The 25,745-nt window shown below is 40.9% G+C and overlaps 1 protein-coding gene across 8 annotated transcripts in view; it reads right to left on the bottom strand.

Annotated features, from left to right (window-relative positions):
• LOC132818134 (alpha-(1,6)-fucosyltransferase) overlaps positions 1-25,745 on the bottom strand; it is a 752,369-nt gene that overhangs the window by 594,207 nt on the left and 132,417 nt on the right. The window lies entirely within an intron of this gene.

The following is a 25,745-nucleotide window of genomic DNA, read 5'->3' as shown; positions in this document are numbered from 1 at the left end:
TGCAAGAAGATAGCTCATCACTAACTTCTCAAGACTAACTTCAAATTAGTAAGAAAGCCAACACTGCCTACTGCCCATCAACGAACAATAATAAGGATGCCAGGCCCAAGTCCTCCTTTGGCACTCAAGCATTAAAATGAAGGCTAACATTGCATTGCAGAACTGAGGGAGCATGCTGTGCTGTTTCATGTGTCAATTTTCAAATGTTATGTTAAATCACAGTCATGTTTGGAGATTCCATACCATTATTTCAAACAAACGGCAGTTATGTCCAGTGATTTGGCAAATACATATTTCTCAATCAACATCAGCAAACATCAGATTGGCTGGTCGCAGTTGTTTGAGGGTTTGCTGCTTTGCGTGCCTAGATACAACAGGAACTGTTGGTTAGTCTGGCTCTGCAATGATTACTGAGTCATTGGTATGTTCAAACCACAACTAGTTTACAAAATATTACCGAACATCTGCAAGTCTCCATAACTGGATCTTGTATCTCTGAAGTCTTGAGCATTCTCTCTCATCTCAGTCATACATGCACCAGCACCATAATGGGAGCTGTTATTTACAGAGTCCCACATTAACCCTTACAAACCACAATCCCACAGGAACTACGCTTCAAAAGGGCTGCCTTGAGCATATGGTGCTTTATGGCACCTTTTGACTATATAAACATGAGCCTTTTTTTCCTCAGGAAAACTTGTCAAAATTGTTCTACTATGACAAATTATCCTCAGCAAGGGCAGACACAAGTGACAGATTCCCAGCACATTTTGCACAATTCTTTTGTGTGTGGTGCTCAAATTCAAATTTTTTTTTTTAACATGAAAAGGAGAACCTTGGCTCATTTGCAATTTATGCCAACTGGTATCTTTAAGCTTCTTCTTGGTATTGCATTTTAGCCTTTAAAAGTCCTGGCATGAGTTGACATCTTGTATGGAGTGGCTCTTGTTGTGATACTATTAAGTACTGTACTACTGACCTCACAAATAGAGAATACAGCCTACAGCCAAACATTCACATCCCTGTTATCACAGCAGGAAGCACCACAAAACAAACCATCTGCTCCCACACTGCTTCTCACAAGCAGAAACAAAATACATACGATGATAGAGCTGGTAGGGATACAGGCATATATGGAAATAGTCCTTCTTTCAAAACAAATGATTAGGAAGTATTTCGGCAGAATATCACTCCCTATGAGATTTAACATGGAGGTGCCCCACAGATTCCAATATGTCCTGAGTCTCCCCCCAGGCAGTTGGAAGGTGATGAGTTCAACTGACAGCTGAGAAAATAACCTGTTAAATGTAAAGGTCACTTGTCCAACTCTAGAGAATTCCAAAGGAAACTGAGAGAAGGAGGTTCTTGCTATCCTTTGAAAGCAAAGTTTCAGCCAGCACCGCTGACATGGAGTTTAATGAGGCCTGTAGTACAACTGAATCTCTCTTTCGATGCATTATGCATTGAAACCCAAGCAGCTCTGAAAGAAAGATCAAACAGAATATTGTATGGAGTTGCGAACTAAGAGAGAGGGGGGAAAAAAATCAAGTATGCTAAGTGCTGACAAATCAAAAAGGAAGTGCTCTCAGTGTGAGAGACACAGAGGTTTAACATCTTCAGTACACACAACCAAAGCATTCTGCCTATCAAAGTGCACAAGACCCAAACTTCCCAATTTCCTCACACTTGCAATTCACCTTCAGTTGTCAAGTAAACTCCCTTTTGCACCAAGAAACCAAGATTCCTCAGTCAGTGCAGAGTTTTCAGACCTCAGCAGGAAACTGAAAATTGGTCTCAGGGTCCCTTAAGTTAGGAATGGAACAGTCAACAAGGATTCCTGCTCATAAGACACACTAACACGTTCATCTACCTGGATCTCAGTTCGAATACCAACCACACCTGGATAGTCAATAGGCTTGTTTATGAAGAATGACCAATTGAGCAAGGTGCTAGACAGAAGACAATATACCCCAATTCTTAAATTATTCAAAATGGCACTACATTGTGACAACAATGAAACCTTTTCATTGTATTTTATTGTATTCTTACTGTGAAATACAGGTGACAATGAAATCATTCATTCATTCACAACTGGATGTTTGGTAACAGGCTTAGAGTTGTATGCTTTGGTCTCCCTCCATTCTTTAACGGTGCTTTTCCAATCCACTAAGAGCTCTTCAGAATTTAGGGAATGGTGGCTTTTGATTTAAGGTTACAAACCTGAGGTGTTAATTGTGTCTGATCCGCTGAGTAATTCCACCATTTTCTGTTTCCGTTTTTTTCTCTGCTGTTTTAGGAAGCCTTTTTTGAAAAGCTGATTTGCACAACTGACTCAATCCTAGTCGACTGGGAAGCTTGCAAACAGAACTTTTAACTGTGACTAGGTAAAGTTATCAGTTATTTCAATCACCAAGGTTATCTTGAGTGAATCACTATTAAGCAACCGATATTGGTCAGCATGGCCGAGTTGGACCGAAGGGTATGTTTCCAAGCAGTACATCTCTATGACTCTAAAGCAGAATTAATGTTTCGAGTCCAGTGACTCTTCACCAGAAGTTTGAGGATGAGGTTCTGTTTAGAGTCACTGGACTCAAAATGTGAGCTTTGTTTTCTTCCCACAGGCGCTGTCAGACCTGCTGAGTTGCACCAGTAATTTATTGTTTTTTTCCCAGATCTCTAGCATCCATTGTAACTATAGTAACTCTTAATTTATTTGTCGTTATTGGTGATTTTGATTGTGTGTGTGTGTGTGTGTGTGTGTGTGTGTGTGTGTGTGGGGGGGGGGGGGGGGGGGGGGGGAATTAGGAAGATTTAGCTACCTCTGACAGATATTGCAACATTGATTTCTGTTCAACTGAAATAGGGCGATACACTACCTTTGAGAAACAGCATATATGACAAAACAACATGGAGAGACACCTACATACAATATTCTTAATGATGCAGTCATACATTAACAATAACCCCACATACAGCACATTGGGAATAATTACATTTCACCACTTTTCAATTGAAAAGTTTGTCCATTTTGTGGAATTTAAAAGGAGGCCTTTAGTCGCAACATTTCCATCTTTATCCAAACGTAATAAACATCAAAATAAAGGGAGAAACAAAGTCTTACCAAAATGGTTGCTGTTTTTCCTCAGTACAAACAGGACACAAAATAATCAACAAAACTGTCATGCCTATTCCACAAGGGAGGATATTCTCTCAGTTAAGTTTGGCACAGCGATGCATTGTTCAAACTTGTAGTATCCGGCACAATCTTCCTTTCAAATCAGTGCAATTTCAGAGGGATAGTGAAATGTCCCAGTTTTCTACCGATCTAAGTGATTAGATGAGTTCATCCACTTATGAGAGTGTTTGTGCTGCCTCCATTCCTCAGTCATTGTGTGGCACAGTTGATTCTGCAAGATTCGTGATGACAATAAAGCTGTAATTATTTTTCCCCCTAATGGGGGTTATCATCACAGCAGCCACTTCACTAATACTTATTCATATCACATTGGCCCCTTCACTCAGAATCACAGAACTGTTACAGTACAGGAGGAAACCATTCAGTCCATCATGATTGCACCAACTTCCACAAAAAAAAGCTGGAATAAAACAAACAACTAACTGCACATGCCAAAGATCTAAACAAAAACAGCTATTGCTGGACAAACTCAGAAGGTCTGGCAGCATCTGTGGAAAGAAAGCACAGTTAATGCATTCTCAGGAAAGGTTACAGTTTAATTCACTTCCCAAAACTAAATGCTTCAATTTGAACCTGACTACACTCCTCTCCAGACCCTAAACACTTCCTGCTTGAAAAAGTTCTCTCATATCATTTATTCTTTTTTTTTGCCAATTACTATCTATCTGTCTATCTGTGCCTGCTTTTTCTCAATCCTTTTCTCAACCCAGATCCTTCATTACTTTGGACACCTCTGTCAGATCTCTTCTTGGCTTTTTCTTCCAAGGAATAATGTCCCAAATTCTCCAATCTATCTTTATTCCTGAAGTTCATAAACCCTGGAACTCTTTTTGTGAATCCTTTCCACAGCCTGTCCAATGTGCTCACATCCTTCCTGAAGTTCCACATTTAGAACTGAACAAAAATTTTCTAGCTGAGGCCAAACTGGTGCCAAATAAAAGTTCAACATCACCCCTCTGATCTTGTACTTCATGCCCTGCCTATAAAGCCCTATGAAGGGCTTATGCCTGAAACACAGTTTTCCTGCTCCTTGGATTTTGCCTGACCAGCTGTGCTTTTCCTGTACCACACTCTTTGACCCAGTCTATAAAGCCTACAATTCTGTGTGCTTATTAAAAAGCCCACCCTGTCATCTTCAATGCTTTATGCTGATATACACCAGAGTAAATTTGCTCCTGCACTCTTTAGCAATGTACCTATTATTTTGTATACCCTCTCTACATTCTGACTATGACCATCTACTTAACATGCTCTAAGCAGGACAATACTCTACTCAGAGTGACTGTAATGCCAATGACTTAAGGTCACACAGTAGTGATTCAGTCAGATCCTGAAGAGAGCAAGGAATCACTTCCCATCGTTCAATGGAGGCCACAGGTTGATAGCCCAGCACTGAAAATGGGCTCTAAAACAGGTTCAAACTGGATTCAAACATCATACCTGCCAGTGTCCATGAACAGAGTCAAGAAAGAAACAGATAGCTTTCTAGACACTAAAGGCATCAAGGGGTATGGGGAGAGTGGGAGCTTGGCACTGAGATCATGGACTAACCAGGATTATATTGAATGGCAAAGCATTAATGGCCTGACAAAGACATCTCTTGCTCCTATTTTCAGTGTATCTATTCTTCTGGTCATTTTCTTAAATATTATTCCTTTAGCAGTTCAGGGTTTTCCTTGCAATGACCATAAGCCACCATTGTCATCAGCTGTGAATTTGAATACACTCTTCCCCCATTCCCAAAATGAATTGACAAGTCACTGATATTAGCACTATTCTCAAAAATCCCCCTTACTCCAGCTACCAACTTCAAAGCTGCTGCTCATCAACCATTACAAGCTATTTAGAATACCTGATCACCAAATCAACCATTCCCTCTTTGACTGAGTTGACAGCATCCTGTTTGAAAACATCTAATCAATGTATTTATTTCTAATTTCAACTGTGATGTTGCTCCTAATCAGCGAGTTAAAATTTGCCATAAACAATTTATTTTCTTTTTGGGTTTCCTTGACTTACATACAAGCAGATTCCTTCAGGGAAGCATCGCCATCAATTAATTTATAAATAAACGTGCCCAATGTTTAGCACCTTCCCCTGCTGTTTCTATACCTGTATTGAGTGATTTCGTCACTTGATTACATTTACTTAAATCACTCTTTCCTCGTCCCATAATGGAACTTAATACAGAACGAAGGAACTCGTAGTGTAGAGATTGCAATTTGCTAGCTGTTAATACTAATGATTAGTTTCCATAGCAGCACACCTAGCATTGCTTCATTTGATTAAGCTTTCCAAGTTTAAACTTGCTGAGATTACTGAGCTTGAAAATATAATTGAAAGAAAAATAGGGAAAAACTGTTTCTTTGCAGTTATTTTTCCCTATTTGGCAAAGCTGGAGGTTCATCAACAGCAAGCAGGATTGCTGCAGACATTGAAACTTGCAAAACATGGCAGCAACCATCTAACCAGTGAAATAAAGTCATTGAGCTCATGTGTAAGATATAAAAAATATATGGATTACCCCCTGACTTCAGTCATTTAATAGCATTCGAGGCAGAGGTCAGAACTGGATACTCTATGGCCTTACCATCAGGCATGGATTATTAATAACCATTGCTTATCAGCAACTTCCAAGTTTGGCTTAGGCCTGTGCAAGAACTGAGAAACCTATACTGAAACAACATCCGCCACAAATGAAGACAAAATAAACCTTGAGTGGCTAAATTCAACAACAAGATTCATCCTATCCACAGAGATGCAATTTCAGTCAGCAAACATGAACATCATGGCTGGCTTTAATGTACTGCCATAATGCACCAAGGCCTTTCAGCTTTTCTCTTTAGTTTCTCAACATCATTTAACCAACTGATATCTGTTCACTGAATTTGGCAATGAAAGACTTTCAGAGAAGAGTTTTATTCTGAATCTATAATTTAGCACACACACCAGTTTCCACATTTCCCTCCTGGACTTTGACCCCATCCTATGAAGCCCACTCTGCTAGGGAAGGGTCCATCTCCTTTCTTCCCAAAATTATTAACAGGCTTTCAATTCAACAATTATCCAATTAGTTAAATTATAAACAATGCCCAGAAAACAACAAAAAAGGTGAACAAGGAAGGAGGTCTAAATCAAAGTACAAAGTTAAAAATCACAACACCAGGTTATAGTCCAACAGTTTTAATCAGAAGCACACTAGCTATTGGAGCGACGCTCCATCAGGTGATGAAGGAGCGTCGCTCCGAAAGCTAGTGTGCTTCCGAGTAAAGCTGTTGGACTATAACCTGGTGTTGAGAGATTTTTAACTTTGTACACCCCAGTCCAACACCGGCAGCTCCAAATCATAAATCAAAGTAGGGGATAAACTGGAGGACAATCCAACCCATGCAGCCCATCTCATTTGGAAAACTTTGAGGGTACCACTGGACACTGTATGCTCCCTCATCAAGGACACATGGGCACAGATGTAGCCAACGCAAGACAGGCAGTCCATCCCCCAAGAACTCCACTCTAATGTTTTGTGACCAAACAAACTAATTAAACCAAGTAAATGGGAATGATTAACAAACTCTACCCACCACCAGGGATCATGCAATGCAAATTCAGCTACATTTTTAAAAAAAATAACCTACCACCAAATCACTTGTTTGACAAACTGAAGATTTAACACTTGACAAGTAACTGCCTACCAGTGGAACATCAGCAAACTAGAGTGGGATAGGAAGAAGTAAAGATGGAGTTGGGTTTTGAGAGTAGGGTGGATGGTAAACTCAACTCTTTCTTTTTCCAGTCAATTTTTCCTAACATATTATGACATGCCAGGCGCAGAAAGGACTTGGACTGAGACTTCCTGACCAAGGGTTAAAACACCACTGCACCATAAGAGCCCCTTTTACTTTCAAAACAAAGATATTCATGTCCTCAAGCCTGTTCTGTTACCATTCAGTGGGATCATAATACTTTTAAATCAACTGTTCAGAGATCTCATTACACAAATCAGGGCAGCACAGAACCTTCGAGCCCAGAGGCAAGGACACCATTCCTTTTAAATCAACATGATCAAAAACATTGTGACACAACTAGAGCAGGTGGGACTCTAGTCCAACCCTCCTAGCCCACACATAGGGACACTACCACTGCAACGTGAGCCTTGATATTTTCAAATCAACCTAGTCAGAGATTGTTATAGATCTCAAGAGTAGGTGGGAATTTAAACATGAACCTGTGAGCCTCTCCCTGTTCTCAATTCCGAAGCTGTTCTGGTTTCTCTTAAAAAGGATTTCTAACACTGACAAACATTTGGCGATATGATGAAACTGGCAGCGAGCACCTTACGATAAACACTTCCCAAATAAAAGGGCAGGGGCTACAGGAAGAAATGTGGAGAAGCAGCAGAGAAGATAGGCAGAGAAATAAACAACGCTTTCAGAAGGTATTAGGGACTGCGTAAAGTGCTCAAGGCTCTCCAACTAACTTTGTTCAATGTGACAAACATGGAAACATTAAAAATAGGCCATTTGGCCCTCCAAACCTGTCCCAGCCCTCAACGTGATCATGGCTGATCATCCAACACATTACACTGCTCCTGCTTGTTCTCCTTTAATCCATTTAGCCAACAGCTATGTCTAACTCTTTGAAAACATTCAATGTTTTGACCTCAATCACTTCTTGTGACAGCAAATTCTACAGGCTCACCATTCAGAGTGTAAAAATTTCTCATCGTTTCAGTCTTAAATGGACTACCATGTATCCTTAGACTGTGATCCCTGGTCATCATGAACATTCTTCCTGCATTGACCGTGTCTAGCCCTGTTAAAATTGTATAATTTCTCCAAGGCCCCACTCATTCTTCTAAATTCCAGTTAATATAGTCATAACCAATCCAGTCTCTCTTCATCCCTAAGTCCCGCCATCCCGGGAATCAGGCCCATAAATCTCATTGCACCCCTCCATAGTCCAAACACCCATCCTCAATGAAGGAATCCAAAACTACACACAAGATGATCAAACTTGTACAGAAAATGAGAGACTGGTACAGTAATAATAAAAAAAAAGACACATTTGTCTTGAAGTGCAGCATTAATCTCTAACACAGGGAGTACTCTGTACGAGCTGAAAATCTTCACATTTATAGTTGGTCATTTTAAACTCATTCATCACCAAGGATCAATTCCAGGATTAATTAGAAACAGCAGAAATAGTAATGTCTGACTCAGCAGGAGCTGACCACAGCAGGTTTTTTTTGATGACTAGAAGTGGAGGAAGTATAGAAACTCGGAGACATCACTGAAAGATGATTTGAGAAGTTGGAGTGTGATCGTGTTGTCATGAAGTGGAAGGAACAGTTGTCAGGTGGGACTGTGGAGTAACAATGGAACCTTATTGACAAAGAGTAGCAACACACAAAATAATTCATTTCACTTGAAGAGCTAACTAAAGGCAATTATTAATATTCATATTAGAACCAAATTAGAATTGAACAAGGTCTGCAAAGCCAACAATAAAATAATTATGAAGAAGAAACTGAAGGTAAATGAGATAAAAGAAAGAAAAGTCTAATAAGTTTTCTGCACCAGTCTTAAACAAAGGGAAAAATATCAGCACTAAAAGCCAAATGTGACTTATCTTCAGAACTGACTTTAGAAATGGTAGTGATGGATAATAGTTTATGATATGCCCCCTTACAAGTGAACACGCATCTCATCACAACAGGGGCCAGATATTAAAGAGAAGACAGTGCAAACAAGATGTTTCCAAGCTAAGTCATCCAAAATCAGAAGTGAGGAAAGGGAGGGTCATATTTTAAGAATGAATTCACCACACTGTGAGGTAATGAGAAAAATAAATTAACCAAAATGGGTCAACCATGTTAATCATTCTTTACGGAATTTCAAATGGAGACAACTGACATGACAAATATGAGACCCACAGACTTCAGAAAAGTCTCTGTCAGAATGACACATTCAAGATTCTGGAGAAAATTAGGGGTTGGAATTAGGTGAAGCGTGGACTACGTGGACACCATCCTCTCCCCCTCCCCCCCGCCCACCCCATCCCAAACCGATTAGAAAGACATTAGCAGTTGAGGACATTTTTCGCATTTGTAGATGATACCAAAATAGAAAGCAGAATTAATTATTTGCAAAACTGAAGGGAAGTGGCAAAACATAGTAACATTGAATTCTATATCACACTTTTATCTAAGTGCAAACTAACACATTTTGGTTAAACGGCAAAAAGCAATGGACATAGAGTCAGTCCTGTGGAAGATTAAAAGAGATTTGAGAAGAAACTAACTCAGAACTCAAAAGACACTAAAAGCAGTGCCCCAGGCTGCGACTGTGAATGGAATACTGAAGTTTTATCACCAATGGTAAGGAATAATAAAAAGCAAGAAACCAGGTGATTTTTATAGATATGCCACAAACTCAAAAAGATGCAACTTTCACATTTCTATCTTCCTTTCAAGGAGAGATCAAACAAGATCCTTTTAACATCACCCCAGTGAGATCACCCCACTTAGGACCTTTCAATGGAGCTTTTCCCCATCCACTTGATTCACCACCATAGAGTCAACATTGACAAAGACAGAAATACATAAAGCAGAACCCAACAATTAACAAAGAAAGTACAGCCAAATATTTCAGGTTTTGGTTGCTAATCAAGCTGCATAACATGCAACTCATGTAGTACTTGTCTTTTATTCGATTCATTTTTTTTCTAAAAGGGTGATTTTATATGCTTCTTAACTTTCCATATCATATTAATAAATGCGCAGATGAAGATATAAATATAGACAAGAGGCCCTGCCTATTTTGTAATCGACCTTCAAGGAGTTTTAAAGACTTTTTGTCTCCTTTAAAGTACACCGATTAATGACAACATTTACTCCTTTTGGAGGATTATGGTAAATTACAAAGCAGCACTTACAGTTTGTGCTTCAAATCTCCACGATCCAAAGATCTGTGTTATAATTACAAATCAAACCATCATCCCTCAAACTGAAAACTGTGGCTAAGAAAAACATATATGTCAACCAGGAACATCATGCTAAGGAATCTGGAGACTCAACTTCATTACATTATCAGTTAAGAGGAGACGAACCAAGCAACTTCTTGTTCCATTGCTTGATGATACCAAGACTATTATACTCCATTTTCAATCACCAGTGCTCACCCTACTGCATGCAAGATGCTCTGGTTAAATATGGAAACAAAACAGCCTCTCGCTTGTGACAACAAAAACATTGCACTAAGTACAAATGGACCTTTGTTGTGGACTGTCCCAGGTGGAAGGTACAATTCACAGCCAATATTGCTGAACACAAAAGGAATTAAAGCAGAAATAGGGACCGTTTGGTAGTAGGGAACTGTGGCACGCTTTTAAAAATAATGATTCCTAAAATGCTAGGATTCAATCACACCCTGCACTAGTCAAAACTTGACATCTGCAGGGAGATTTGATAGTCAGGAAAAGACCTCAATGTACAATCTTAGTATGGATGCCCTCAATTTCGAGTAGTTTCAGGAGCCCAAGACTTCAGAATGCTTAATTTTGATACCTACTGTGATACAGTGAGAAGGAAGAAAAAGATTAAAACAAGACTTAATAGGATGGCAGGAAATATAAACACAAAATAAGTCAAACAACCCCATGTGGCACCAACTGCACTGTAATCCTGAATTTAAGAGGGTAATTTTTTAAGTAAGGAAGTTGGATTTGAACAGTGAAAAGGAACTAGAGTTGATTATTTGTTTACTTTGAATTGACATCACTTCTTGCATTTAATTTTGCCTCTTCTGTTTAAGATATTTTAAAAAGAATCACTTCTGCAAAACATACACAAGTGGTCCCTCTTAGAAAACAGACTAAAAAAAAAACTTATCACTCCAATCTCCAAGTCTCGCTAAATGCGAGATAGCCTTGATGCGGAGTTGATCATAAATCCGCAACTGGAATCTGCATGGAGGAACCGACTGGCTAACAATCTGCATCAATCAGTCTCAGCTTCAATTATATTCCAAATGAGTTTCTTTAGAATTTGCATTGGGATGTTCAGGCATGTCGCTGGAACAAAACAGATTATAAAACTTTCAACAGGCAGGTATGATAACCCTGATGATTGACTTCCATAGGGATTGCTCACTCTGATCAAGATAATTAATTAAGTGCCAAATGTGAATTAGCATACTTGCAAAGATTTATGATTTCAGTTATCACATCCCTTCCACCTAACAGAACTCAGATGAAAGAACCATATTTCATTCTGCTTATATACTCACAATTTGAAATCTCAGTTTGGGAATTAAATCCATCCTACTGCTCAATTGCCATTTGCTGTTTTGCATCCACTTTTGTATTTACACTATGATCAGTTTATGATTGGCACTCATTTCATTACTCACTGTTGGGTTCATAATAGGAGCAGTAAGTCACCTTGTCATCAAGAATGTTTTGCCAGTTGATAAGCTCATAGAAGAGCTGATGTGGCCTTAACTCTATTTGCCTGTTTGTCCCTCCACATAACCTTTGACTGCCTTACCAATCAAAGCAAATCCATCTGACCAAGTTGTGGATATATTCAATGACCCAACCTCCACGGCTTGCTTCGATAAAGAATTCTGAAGACCAATGACACCAACAAGTTATGCCTTGGAAGTGGGAGCCTTGCATTTTTCTTTTACTCTGCCCTCTATTTCTTGATTCCCCCACAAGAGGAAACACAACTCAGCATCTTCCCTCTCAAACCCCATCAGGACCTTATGTTTCCACTCAATCAGCTCTCACCTTGTAAATGCCAAGGAGTACAGTTCTAATATGCTCAACCTTTCCTCCAAAGAGGATACCTTTATCCCAGAAATCTATTAGCAACGAACATTCTGCTTCCAATGCAAGTATCTCCCCATTTAACTAAGGAGAGCAAAATTCCTCACATACTCCAGGTACAAACGTACCACTGCCCTATGCAGCTAATAACCCAGAGCAATGTGAAGTTGAATTTAAAAACCAAGCCTGGGCCTACAGCCAGAGACAGCTGGAAAGCCAATGACTACAGACATGTTAACACAGAGCGTGGGACCATGATCAGGATTATTCTTTGCAAAGTCAAGCATCTCATTGAGAAATTCAGTTTTCACAGTACAGAGAACTATAATGCTCTGTCTTCTGCATTATTAGTCAAATGCACAAAGACAGTATAGGGTCTCACTTTCAATGCATTCCATTTTAAGTTTTAATTTTGCTCAATTCAACACAACTTCCTGACACTTGCAATCATGACAACGACAGAAGGCCAAAGTCATCAAGTTCATTGTAACTCTGCCTCATGCGATAGCCCTAGTTTCCTCCCCATTTCAACATTTGGCTGGTTCTCAAAGATTCCAGGTTTTTCCTTTCACCATTCCATCGACTCAACAACCACAGTATGCGAACAATATCCCCCCCTCTCTTCAACTGAACTTGCATTACCTTGACTTCATTCCAATTTAATTTCAAATTGTATTCAAGATTTCTGTCTTTCATTCCCCGAGCTATCTTGTGTATCTATCTCTGGTTGGTTCTCAATGCCTCATTTTGGAACTAAAATTACCACATTTCTCTGATCTTCACTTCAGAACTTTTTTTTTACAATTCAACATATTTGGGGTCCTTCTGTCATCCCAGGATTGGAATCTCTCTCCTGCATTTCAGCAAATAAAACTTAATCAAACACTGATGTGTAACCTGAGGAAAGGACAGTAAGAAAGTGATCACAATTCTCTCTGGTTTTTATTTTCCTGATAAGCCTTTATAATTCAACCTGGAAAAGCAGCATCAAGTCTCGAGATGATTCAAACGAGGATAAGGGTTTTCAGTGGCAGGTGGGTTGAAATGTGTCCAGAAAAAAAAGCATTTATATGGTATCGTTCATAATCTCAGGATAAATCAAAGCACATTACACTTCAGTCCGTGGTCACTGCTATGACGTTGGAAGCATAGGAAGCAATTCTTTTGTAGAAAGATCCCACAACAGGCAGAGAAACAGTTTTAATAAAGATAATTGCAAGGTCAATAATGGCAACGCACAAAGGAAAACTCAGTACTCGACTTCAAAATAACAACCTGAAATCTCTTATTTCCACCTGATAGAGCAGATGGGATCTTAGTTGACGTCTCATCTAAAAGATGTCATGTCTGGCAGAGCAGACCTTCCCTTTGTGCTGCACTGAAGTGTCAGCCTAGATTCCGTGTTCAAGTCTCTGGAATGGAGTTTGAACCAATGACCTTATGACTAGGGGACTGGCAGGATTTATAGTGGAAGCCTGTGTTTTCTGAGACACTACCAGCCAGGCTCGTGGTAGTCGAGCCATGAAAATGTAAATATGATAGATTGACCAAAAATAGGAGACTGAGGCTGTTTTTAGAGAATGGGTGAAGAGTTCAGAACTTCATCAACACTCAACATTTTAAATTTATTTTCAAATGAGGGCATATATTATGTTTCATCTTACAGGTGGACTTTAATATGGTTACAAAATTATCAACAGTACTACTGTTATCCTACTCAAGCCACACAAAGCAGTGTTTCGTGTCTCTTGATTTCTCTTTGCTCAAATTACACATTAGGGTAGAACACAGAACTTCTTAACATGAAGATGTCAACTCTCACATGACTCTGATGGCTTCACAATATCCTCCATTATTCCCTTCCACTCACTGTAGGGAACGGAACCATAATACAGACACCAATATCAAGCAGCTCAGACAGACTGTCATGTTGCTGGTGAACAGATGCTCGGCCTGAAAGAGTATGCATCATGACAGAAAGCAAACTCCTGATCTCTGTGGGCCATCAGGACAGGCAGTGAAAAAAGTCTTGTTCCATTCATAGCAGGCAGAATGCGGGTCACGCCCATTTTCATTTCATGTGACAACTACAGAGTGGCACAGACCAAAACCTTGGCATGAATGATCACCTACCTGGCTTCAAATTCATTTTTCACTACTGTTCAGAATCAGTTATGTGCGCATATCTTCCAAGAATCCTTTATTTTGAGAAATGTCCCAAAGGATTGGAAAACTACCAACATAACACTCATATTTAAAAAAGGTAGGGAAACAAAAAAAAAACTTTAGGCCAGTTGGGTAAATGTCTATCATTGGGAAAATGTTTGAATTGATTATAAAGGATGTAATGGTAAGGCATTTCGAAATACTTTATAAAATCAAGCATGATCAGCATCGCTTCATGAAGGGAAATTGTGTCTGACAAACGTCTTAAATTCTTTGAAGAAGTCACAAGCAAGATGTTTAAAGGAGAACCAATAGATGGAATATATTTGGATTTGGAAAAAGTGCTTTAAAAAGTCACTGAACATACAACAACTTGGGAGGTGACAGATTGCCACGTGTAGGTCACTAAGGACTTGGCCATTGTTGTGGCTATTTAACAAATAAGATTCATGACAGGCAGTGCCTTCTGCAAATGGTGTAGATGAACAGTATGGACTTGAAGCTGACGAATGATTTTTCATTGTGGTAGCCTGCACTTTATGCCATTTGATGAGTTATTTCTTCTTCTGATCATTGGCAAGTACTGGTGAGCAACAAGGACCTGCAATGAGCTTGACTGGGACAAACTTTGAGAAGTTCTCATGTCCCGGCATTGTTCTATTGCAGAAGTGGGCAACTCGTTTCATGACAATAGCAAGATCAGCAGCGGGCATGCCTTTGGGAATGTGGCCATTGGTCAGTCACCTCATTGTACAGCCAACATTGTTTCTCTGACTCAGGACAACAGCCACACCAGTGATCACTTCATGCTGGTGTATTTTCATATTCAGCATCCTGTCATGTTGTTGACACACCATGTTGTGATACACAACACAAAATCCCAAGATTCTTACCATGAGCATTATAAAGCAAAGCATGACCCTGAACCATAAATGGTGGTGTTAGGTCAGATAGCTCAGGGCATGATCAAAGAGGGAGGTTTCAAGGAAGGTCTTAAAAAGGAGAAAAGTAAGGTAGAGAGGCATAAACATATAGGGAGCAAATTCTAGAGCTTTGAGCCAAGGCAACTGAACGCGAAGCCACCAATGGTGGAATGATAATAATTGATATTGTACAATTGATATTGAAATAGAGGGCACAGATGTCTGATATTTGTAGAGTTGGAGATGACGACCCAAAAAGGGAGAAGAGGTAATGCCAAAATGAGATTTAAATCAAGGTTAAGATCTTTAAGACATTACTTGAACAAGAGTCAATGCAACTGAGCTATGGGATGAAGAAGAAATGGGACATGCTGCAATTTAAGGCATAGGCAGACTGTTGGATTACCTCAAAATGGACAGAGGGTAGAATGTTAGAGGCCAAGCAAGAATCTGTTGGAATAGTCAAATCTACAGGGAACCAAAGTTATGGGTGAATGCTTCACCAGATAAGCTAAGATAGGGGCAAAGTTAAGTGATGATACAGGAGTGGAATTAGTTTTAGTGTTGGTACATATGAGGCTGGAGGCCCATCTTCATCTAAATATGACATCAAGGTTATGCACAGATTCGACTTTTGACTTCCATGTACAAGTAACGTGCCACCACAGATGTGGCTTGAACAGATGACTTGTGGTTTTGCTTTAATAACAGATGTTTTCTCTCTAGTTTGTTGGTCTGACTGTGTAAGTTTAGATAATGTACCTCAAAAACTAATCAACAGATTTCAACAAAACTCAGTTCATTATATGGTATAAGTACATACAAGATTGTTCATTGCTAAAAATGTGGATCGAATCTTGGGAACTATATAAAAGTTTTTAAAACATTGGGAGGAGGTAAATTAACCATCTGTTTTTAAGAATGTCATGTGCGGTTGCATTTTGCGCACTGTTGCTTGTTGTGGATTGTCTCAGCTGCTGTCAGGAAATTTGTCACATCTACAGGTGTGTGTGCAGATTCTTCAAAGCAGATTGTTGGACGTGGATTGGCCTGAAGCCTCATGAGTGAGATGGAAGTCCTTAATATACAGATTTACATTGCCCCAGATTGGTGGTTTCAGGGCAACAACCTAGCAAGAAAAAAGCATCAAGGCAGACAAGTCTAACTGTAATACCATTGAGGTAACACACCACAGCGAAGACAATGCATTCTACTGAGTGCCACTTCCCTGGTTAACCCTTGCACCAGAAGGTAATGAGCAGGCAAGATTTTCTCCAACCCTGACCAGCTGCTTGAGTTGCCCTTCATTTTTTTTTGTACGTCTATTTCTTTTGCTGTTAGCCCTGTCCATTCCTTTCTTTCATGGAAGCCTCAATTTCAGACCATCACCAGTCAACTGATAACTTGCACGGACAGTGGCACACAAAGTCTAAAGCACTGCAATGTCTTACAACCAGTTTCTGTGTTTTATTAAAATGTGTGGTGACATAATAGACAAAACATGGAAGGACGGATAGAAAGCCCACGGGTTGTTTATCTTCTGCATAATGCATGCTTGCCTGTGTCAATTATCCTCAGCAGAACATCACAAGGTTTCAACACTGTCTATGAAATTTAAGGAAACTCAAACTCTGCCAGTAAAGACAGACGAGATCGGTCATTTCAATGATTCATATTGAAAACAATTGAAAATGCTTCTGCCGTTACGTTGATCATTTGGAGTATTTCCAAACAACATTTCTGCAGTCTTTATTAATAAAGCAACTACTGATACAGATCCTTGACTCTTTCACCATTATACAGAAATGCTGCATACTGAGCCACACAAGTAGACCTGTAGCTTCTTTATAATTTTAACACCAAGTTCTCAGGCAGGATAATAAACCAAAGCACATCTGAGTTTTCCTAGTGTCCTGGCCAATATTTATTCCTTCACCAATATCTGAATATACACGAACCTATTGCTGATGGTGAGACTTCAATGAACGTGTTCAAGTCTGCTGCATTTCCTGTGTTGCGACAGTGCCTGTGGTGCCAAAAGGTACTTGGCCAGCTGTAGAACACTTGAGACATCTGATGGTCTCCAAATGGACTCGATAAATGCATATCTCTCTCACTGAGTAACTCGACTAAGCCTCGAAAACCCTGATGCATTTGGCAGCATGGATTTAACAGATTAAAGCCTCTTTTCACAGAGTGAACACAATCAACACTAGATGACAATATTACTAGCCTCAACGCATCAATGTCACGTAATGGCTCAACAAAGGTCCAAACCAACTGTGAATACCAGATCAGGAATCAAACAAGCAAGGTGCAAGGATATTTTCAATTCAGTGAATATGGAGTTGCTGCAGGAATAGATGTTGAGGAAGTGGAAGATCAGCCATGAACTAAGTGAATGGAAAAGAGAGCTTAAAACATGCCAAAAGGCTGACTCTCTCAGATATTTACAGAGGTCCCTCAACCAAGTCCTGAAATGGCTGAAAGATCCAATGCAGACAATGCCCAATTGGGGCCAGTGATGCTGGAAATGTAGGCTTTGGCTGTTTGTAGGTTTGTGCACTTCCTCCAATATCTCAATTTCACCTCCACACCTTCCCAACAATGTGTTCAGTGCCTTCCAATGTGAACCTTCCCTAATTTTACTTGGTCACAAGCCAGGGGCTCTTCTCAATGGGCTTGATCTCTTCAGAAAGACTTGGAGGACATTCCTAAAGCATTCCCATGGTCCTCCTGGGAGCATCTAGTGATCAAATTTCAAATAAAAGTAGATGCTTTGCACATCTGGTGCTGGGATAAGGAATACCAACAAGAGAGCACAGATTTGAAGTTATCTACAAAAGCAGCAAGGGTGGAGAGAAGGAAAACTGTTTCAGTCAGAGACTAGTAACATTACAAAATGCATGCCAGGAAGTATGATGAAAGGTTTAATGAGGGTTTCAAGAGAGCACTGAATGATTAGCTGGATACAAATAACGAGTAATGGTCTGGGAAGAAAGTTGAGATCAGCAGCAAGTAACGACGCTCACTTAAATGAGATGATGCAGGCACAATGGGCCGAATGGCCTCCCTCTGCACTGTAACAATTCAGTGGTTCTGTCAATAATTGTAAATGATTAATGCCTTCACACTGGAAATGTTTATGCTCACAACACCACAGAAAAGCTCTGCAATTGTCTCTGGAACAACAAATGCATAATGTTGAAGGAGAAGGAAACTACATTGCGAAACTTAAAAGAGTTCAAAAAAGATTTACAAAGATGTTGCCGGGGTTGGAGGATTTGAGCTATAGGGAGAGGATGAATAGACTGGGGCTGTTTTCCCTGGAGTGTCAGAGACTGAAGTTTATAAAATCATGAGGGGCATGGAGAGGGCAAATAATCAAAGTTTTTTCCCTGGGGTGTGGGAGTCCAGAACTAGACGGCATTGATTTAGGGTGAGGGGGGAAAGATATAAAAGGGACCTTAGGGGCAGCTTTTTCATGCAAATGGTGGTACGTGTATGGAATGAGCTGCCAGAGGAAGTGGTAGAGGCTGGTACAATTACGGCATTTAAAAGGTACCTGGATGGTTATATGAATAGGAAGAGTTTGGAGGGATATGGGCCAGGTGCTGGCAAATGGGACTAGATTAGGTTATAATATCTGGTCGGCATAGATAAGTTGGACCGAAGTACCTGTTTCCATGCTGTACATGTCTATGGCTCTATTCATCCAAACAATAACTGTATACTGCATGCTGTTTTTGTGTCGTTAAGGTTCTGGGTAAGGTAAAGCATGAACAAACTCCGCCAACTGCAGTCACACGAGACACAATCAGATTGCTTTCGCCTGAACAAGTTGAATCCACCATGGCAACAAATTGGCAATAATGTAATTGCAATGCTGGCACAGGACCCTAGATTGTGATTTTGTTTGTGTGTTTGCCTCCGTCCATCCTTGTGGTGCAATGCTCATGTCCATAACTCTGAGCTAGGAGGCCTCAGTTCAAGTCCTATCCCTTGTACAGGTGTCTGAACAGGTTGATTAAAAATATGTAAAGATTATGTAGTGTGCATTGAAGACTACACTCTTAGGCAGTTAAATGTGGACCCTCCAGGTATGAATGTGATTTTGCCTTGCTGCATTTTGTCAAGGTAGACAACGTGCTGCTTAGCTTTCCAAAACAAAGAATGATTTTTTTTGTCTTACTGATTGATAAACACCTCCCATTACCAACAGTTTCCCTCTCAGATTCGGATTCTTCCTGTCTATGCTCACTAGCAAGTAATTCTTTTCTCAAAGCTCTGTTCCCTCACCACCTATTGTGAGGATGTTCACATTTGCAGGCAGAAAGTCTTATAGCACCAGGAGACTTTCCAGTGTTTCAGTCATTGAGGTAGTCATAGAGATGTACAGCATGGAAACAGACACTTCGGTCCAGCCTGTTCATACCGATCAGATGTCCTAACCCATTCTAGTCCCACCTGCCAGTACTGGGCCCAAAAGCCTCCAAACCCTTCTTATTCATATACCCATCCAAATGCCTCTTAAAAGTTGCAATTGTACCAGCCTCCACCACTTCCTCTGGCCGCTCATTCCGTACATGTACCACCCTCTGTGTGAAAAAGTTGCCCCTTAGGTCTCTTTTATATCTTTCCCCCCTCACCCTAAACCTATGCCCTCTAGTTCTGGACTCCCCGATCTCAGGGAAAAGACTTTGTCTATTTATCCTATTCATGCCCCTCATGATTTTATAATTCTCTAAGGTCACCCCTCAGCCTCCGACGCTCCAGGGAAAACAGTCCCAGTCTGTTCAGCCTCTCCCTATAGCTCAAAACCTTCAACCCTGGCAACACCCTTGTAAATCTTTTCTGAACCCTTTCAAGTTTCACAACATCTTTCCGATAGGAAGGAGACCAGAATTGCACACAATATGTCAACAGTGGCCTAACCAGCCGCAACATGACCTCCTAGCTCCTGTACTCAATACTCCGACCGATAAAGGAAAGCATACCAAACGCCTTCTTCGCTATCTTATCTACCTGCGACTCCACTTTCTCATTGCTCAGCAACACTGCCTAGGACCTTACATTAAGTGTGTAAGTCCTGCTAAGATTTGCTTTCCCAAAATGCAACACCTTGCATTTATCTGAATTAAACTCCATCTGCCTCTTCTCAGCCCATTAGCCATCTGGACAAGATCCTGCTGTAATCTGAGGTAAGCTTCTTTGCTGTCCACTACATCCAAATCATTTATATAAATGATAAAAAGCAGTGGACCTAGCACCAGTCCTTGTGGCACTCCACTGGTCACAGGTCTCCAGTCTGAAAACAACCTTCCACTACTACCCTGTCTTTTACCTTTGAGCTAGTCTTGTATCCAAATGGCTAGTTCTCCCTTTATTCCATTAGATCTAACCTTTCTGACCAGTCTTCCATAGGGAAACCTTGTTGAACGCCTTACTGAGATCTATATAGATCACATCTATCACTCTGCCCTCATAAATCCTTTTTGTTACTTCTTCAAAAATCTCAGTCAAGTTTGTGAGACATGATTTCCCATGCACAAAGCCATGTTGACTATCCCTAATCAGTCTTTGCCTTTCCAAATACATGTACATCCTGTCCCCTCAGGATTCCCTCCAACAACTTGCCCACCACCAACGTCAGGCTCACTGGTCTATAGTCCCCTGGCTTGTCTTTACCACCCTTCTTAAACAGTGGCACCACGTTTGCCAAGCTCCAATCATCCAGCACCTCACCTGTGACTATCGAGGATACAAATATCTCAGCAAGAGGCCCAGCAATCACTTCTCTAGCTTCCCACAGAGTTATAGGGTACACCTGATCAGGTCCTGGGGATTTATCTACTTTTTTGTGTTTCATGACATCCAGCACTTCCTCCTCCTCTGTAACCTGGACATTTTCCCGATAGTCTATACCTTCCATATCCTTTGCCACAGTAAATACTGATGCAAAATATTCATTTAGTATCTCCCCCATTTTCTCTGGCTCCACACAAAGGCCGCCTTGCTGATCTTTGAGGGGCCCTATTCTCTCCCTAGTTACCCTTTTGTCCTTAACATATTTGTAAAACCCCTTTGGAATCTCCTTAATTTTATTTGCCCAAGCTCTCTCATTTCTCCTTTTTGCCATCCTGATTTCCCTCTTAAGTATACTCCTACTCCAAGGATTCATTTGATCTACCCTGTCTATAGGAGAAAGTGAGGACTGCAGATGCTGGAGACCAGAGTTGAAAAATGTGATATTGGAAAAACACAGGCCATGCAGCATCCGAGGAGCAGGAGAATCGACGTTTTGGGCATAAGCCCTTCTTCAGGATTCTCCTGCTTCTCGGATGCTGCCTGGCCTGCTGTGTTTTTCCAGCATCACATTCTTCAACTCTATCCCATCTATACCTTACATATGCTTCCTTCTTTTTCTTAACCAAACACTCAATTTCTTTACTCATCCAGCATTCCCTACCAGCCTTTCCTTTCACCCCAACAGGAATATACTTTCTCTGGATTCTCGTTATCTCATTTCTGAAGGCTTCCCATTTTCCTTTACCTGCAAACATCTGCCCCCAATCAGCTTTTGAGCGTTTTTGCCTAATACCGTCAAAATTAGCCTTTCTCCAATTTAGAACTTCAACTTTTAGATCTGGTCTATCCTTTTCCATCACTATTTTAAATCTAATAGAATTATGGTCACTGGCCCCGAAGTGCTCTCCCATTGACACCTCAGTCACCTGCTTTATTTCCCAAGAGTAGATCAAGCTTTGCAGTTTCTGTAGTAGGTACATCCACACTTAAGAAATTCCTCTCCATCTAGACCCTTAACACTATGGCAGTCCCAGTCGATGTTAGGTTAGGTTAGATTAGATTACTTACAGTGTGGAAACAGGCCCTACGGCCTAACAAGTCCACACCGACCCGCCGAAGCGCAACCCACCCATACCCCTACATTTGCCCCTTACCTAACACTACGGGCAATTTAGCATGGCCAATTCACCTGACTCGCACATCTTTGGATTGTGGGAGGAAACCGGAGCACCCGGAGGAAACCCACACAGACACGGGGAGAACGTGCAAACTCCACACAGTCAGTCGCCTGAGGCGGGAACTGAACCCGGGTCTCTGGCACTGTGAGGCAGCAGTGCTAACCACTGTGCCACCGTGCCGCCCACTAGATAGTTGAGATCGCCTTACAAGTTTGTTTCTCAATTTCCCTCTGACTATTAGGAGGTCCATAATGCAATCCCAATAAGGTGATCATCCCTTTCTTATTTCTCAGTTCCACCCAAATAACTTCCCTGGATTTATTTCCAGGAATATCCTCCCTCAGCACAGCTGTAATTCTAATCATCAATTTACATGCAGGTCCAGACAGGATGAATTAAGAAGGTATTCACCCACTGAGAACTTCACACCAGAACAGGTTTAGTCTCATCAAATATCTCTTCAATCTACAGGAAATGACCAGAAATATTCAAATACACTACCGTTAAAGAGGCCCTCGCAATTTCCTGCCATTTGCAGACCAAACCGGAGTATCAATTAAATTTGCAATTACAATCCTGCTGAAATAATTCCTCTGCCTTCCATTGCCGACAAGTGCATAACCAAACGCTACCCCCAGTGCACTATACTTCCTCCTCACTCACTCCCCACCCCCGCCCCCCCACCAACTACCAACCCCTGCCAAACCTGACTTCACCCTTCAGTTACCAGGACAGCAGTTTTCCAAACTTCAGGACACAGCCTCCATCAATACCATATCTTGCACCAAAACTGACTTGCCCAGCTCATGTCTCCCCAAGCAATGGGTTCCACCCTGTGCCCAATGCACCAAGCTATGGAAGCCCAGTCCAAGTTATAAATGGTGATGGTGGTGACGCTTCCACTGCTGAGCTTTGGCTTGAGCTCAAACTCATCACCATGTTCCACAAAATGACCTGTGCACCAATACCCCCCAACTCAAGACCTTCAACCGATCCACCATTGCTTCCTGGACAAGCTCAATGAGTCAGGCCAGCTCAGGGAAGTGAGCACATAAAATAACAATTTCACAAGGTACTTCAGAAAAACCCAAGTCACAAGAGTCATACAGCATGGAAACAGACCCTCCGGTCCAACTCACCAGATATCGCCCCAAATCCTTCATATACCCATCCAGATGCCTTTTAAATGCTGTAATTGTGTCCGCCTCCACCACTTCCTCTGGCAGCTCTTTCCATACATGCACAACCCTCTGCGTGAAAATGTTGTCCCTTAGATGCCTTTTCTATCTTTCTCCTCTCATCTTAAATCTATGCCCTCTAGTTTTGGACTCCCTCACCCAAGGAAAAAAGACTTTGGCTATTCACCCTGTCCATGATTTTATAAACCTCACCCGTCAGCCTCCAATACTCCAGGGAAAACGGCCCCAACCTATTCAGCTTCTTCCTATAGATCAAACGCTCCATACCTAGCAACATCCTTGTAAAGCTTTTCTGAACGCTTCCATGTTTCACAACATCTCTTCTATAGCAGGGAGACCAGAATTGTATGCAGTATTTCAAAAGTGGTCTCACCAAGGTCCTGTACAGCTGCAACATGACATCCCAACACCTATAATTCATGCTCTGAGCAATGAAAGCAAGCATGCTAAATGCCTTCTTAAACACACTGTCTACCGTGGTACAATTTTCAAAGAACCATGTACATGAACGCAAAGGTGTCTCTGTTTGATAACACCACCCAGAGCCCGACCATTAACTGTACAGGTTTGCCTTACCAATATGCACCACCATACATTCGTCTAAATTAAACTCTATCTGCCACTCCTCAGCCCAAACTGATCCATCTCATCAAGGTCCCATTGTACTCGGAGGTAAACATCTTCACTGTCTGAGACACCAATTTTGGGGTCATCCACATTTACTTGTTGACCTATAAATGCACAAACTTCCAAATTTTAGTATGCTCTTTTTTTTTCGAAGTCATTTGGAATAATGTTGATTTTCACGAGTTAAAAATAGCGGCTTTAGAAACCTTTTTGGGAAGCATTGCACTGAAAGTCATTACAGCAGGAGGCAACTCCCCATCCAACTCCGTCTCAGGATTCAATTTTCCTTTATAGATGACCAGCCAGTCAGCTATTTACAATATATAAAATACATTCTTTGAACACAAAGTGAATAAACATCTGATCTGATGAACATAAATTTTACTGTTTGAGATTCACCAAATGAAAACCCTTCAGATTTCTACTCTTGGGACCAGTTTTTCTCCTCAAACATGAGTAAGGCACAAAATTAAAATTTGCCACAAAAAAATTATTGCTGTTGAAAACAGTTGCACCCCCCCCACCCACAGGGCACACTTATGAACTTGCAGTGTCTCTGATGGAAATGCCCATGGCTCCATAAACTTACCGCAAAGAGCTAGGAAGTGGATGAAATGTAATGTCAAAAGCACACTTTGCAGGAGACACAGATGCACATTTTATGTACAAGTTTTGTTTATTGAAGTCAGAGACCTGGGTTCAGTTCCCGCCTCAGGCAATTATCTGTGCGGAGTTTGCACATTTTCCCAGTGTCTGCATGGGTTTCCTCCCACAGTCCAAAAATGTGCAGGTCAGGTGAATTGGCCATGCTAAATTGCCCATAGTATAACGGGAATGGGTCCGGGTGGGTTGCTCTTCGAAGGCTCGGTGTGGACTTGTTGGGCCGAAGGGCCTGTTTCCACAATCTATCTAATCTAAAGTGTTCACATCTGGTATACAATGACAAATGAGGCAATGAGCCAGGAAGCAAATGGGTAGGGGTCAACAGCCCACTGGGCTGTGCACCGTAACATCAAACTTCAATATTCCTGGAGTCAAACAAAATGATAACACTTTTTTGAAGATATGTACAGTTCCCCAATTCACACAGCATCCCAGTGTTCTGAAGAAAGGTCACTGGACCCGAACTGTTAACTCTGCTTTCTCTGCACAGATATTGCTAGCCCAGCTCATCTCCAGCAATTGTTGTTTTTATCCTAATTTACTAGACTTTCGAATCAACATTGTTAGAATGCACAGACAGAGTTTCTGTACAAAACAAAAAACTTATTACTCGCCAATAATTGAACTATAACTACAAGGAAACATGAATAATTAACACAAACTAATAATTTAATTTCCTATAAACTCCACCTTACAGACAGAGGCACACATACACGCACGTGCACACACACAGATAAATGATTCGTTAAAATAGATTATTACAAGACTTCGTAAAACTGAGAAATCTGTTAAATGGTCTTTCCTTCCTGATTCTGATGTTGAGATTATCCTACCTTGGCTCAACAGGTCCTCAGTTACCTTTCTCTGGAAGTTCCCATTGGTTTGAAAGCAGAAAGTAACTGATTCACTTAGAAAATGACTCAGATTATCAATTTATAAGTCACAATTCACAGCAACTGCAGCTGGAAAAGTGCGTGCTTTGGCAAGTTTAACTTGAGTTATTTTTTAAGCAGAGAACAGATAGTTCAGCCAGAGAGAAAACACCCATCGCTACATTTCTCTCTCTGTCTGTGTCTCAGCAATTTGTTTCTAGCTCCAACCTGCTCAATTAGCTAAGAACCAAATTAGCTTCACTTGGAAGCAACTTCTCAGCTCC

This window comes from Hemiscyllium ocellatum, chromosome 8 (genome assembly GCF_020745735.1).
Source record: "Hemiscyllium ocellatum isolate sHemOce1 chromosome 8, sHemOce1.pat.X.cur, whole genome shotgun sequence".
Lineage (NCBI taxonomy): Eukaryota > Metazoa > Chordata > Chondrichthyes > Orectolobiformes > Hemiscylliidae > Hemiscyllium > Hemiscyllium ocellatum.
Note: the sequence above shows the minus strand (reverse complement) of the source record. Positions and strands in the feature narration are given on the sequence as shown.